General features: G+C 35.6%; 1 protein-coding gene across 12 annotated transcripts in view; it reads left to right on the plus strand.

Moving 5' to 3' along the window:
- The window catches only part of WDFY3 (WD repeat and FYVE domain containing 3), a 247,835-nt gene that overhangs the window by 96,691 nt on the left and 149,922 nt on the right, over window positions 1-1,222 (plus strand). The gene's annotated exons all lie outside the window — the stretch shown is intronic.

The following is a 1,222-nucleotide window of genomic DNA, read 5'->3' on the forward strand; positions in this document are numbered from 1 at the left end:
TGTGTGTGTGTGTGTGTGTGTGTGTGTGTGTGTGTGTGTGTGTGTGTTGGGGGACGGAGGGTAGAATGCCTGTATTTACTGATGCTGTAAACATATTACTTCTCTGAATTCTTTCTTAGTCCTTTTTTTTTCCAGCCTGATAATTTGGTAGCTATGGATTAGAAAGCCCTTGTACTGAAGTAAATTTTTGCATTGAAGGAAGTAGGAAAGGTAAAACCTAGCTTCCGCAGATGAAAACTATGTAAAATAATTTTTTTCTACTTAGCAGTTTCCCCATAGATCGTAAAATACTCAAATTTCATGAGGCACTTTCAGGAGAATAAAATTTACGTAAATTATAGTTATTTATAGTATATATACTTAAAAATATTTACATGAGAAATTTTAGCAAAGAGAAGAAAAGTTCACTTTTCCTGAAGCTGAGTCAAGATTAAAAGACAAAAATGCATTGAGAGAAAAAACCCTAGCTGAATTCTGCAAGTAGTGGCTCTTAGTGCTTTGAGCACTTGTGTAATGTGTATTCTGCAAATCATAGTTAAGGAATATGTTTTCATCTCAAAGTTTAAAAAGTTTTGAATATTCTTTGAAAGCCAGGCCATAGAAGATTTTTGGCTACTAGATGTAATTGAAAGACACTTTTGAATTAGGATGATTTTATTATTGTAATACCCCTTTCTTCTTGTATAGAAATTGTAACGATTTGAAAGTATTTTTAAAGACCTGTTTTTACTTTTTTTTTTAATTTGTTTTTTAATATTTATTTTTGATGGAGGGAGGGGGAGAGAGAGAGAGTGTGTGTGTGTGAGAGAGTGAGCCAGGGAGGGACAGTGAAAGAGTGAGACACAGAATCTGAAGTAGGCTCCAGCCTCTGAGCTGTCAGCACAAACAGAGGGCTCAAACTCACACACTGTGAGATCATGACCTGAGCCGAAGTTGGAACCACCCAGCCGACTGAACCACCCAGGTGCCCCCTGTTTTTACTTTCTTACCTCCATAAAACTGTCCATTTTAGAGAAGAAAATTCCATCTCACCTATGACAAACTAAGAGCTAAAGAGCCAAATTAGAAAACTAAAATGTTGACCTCGAAAGTTACTGTTGATTTATTCTGTTTCAAAGAGTCAGTGTGCAAAAATACCACGGAGAGGAATAGATACATAGAAGGCCTTTCTTTCTTTTCTTTCTTTCTTTCTTTCTTTCTTTCTTTCTTTCTTTCTTTCTTT

Source organism: Herpailurus yagouaroundi, unplaced genomic scaffold (genome assembly GCF_014898765.1).
Source record: "Herpailurus yagouaroundi ecotype Mexico unplaced genomic scaffold, PumYag 28, whole genome shotgun sequence".
Lineage (NCBI taxonomy): Eukaryota > Metazoa > Chordata > Mammalia > Carnivora > Felidae > Herpailurus > Herpailurus yagouaroundi.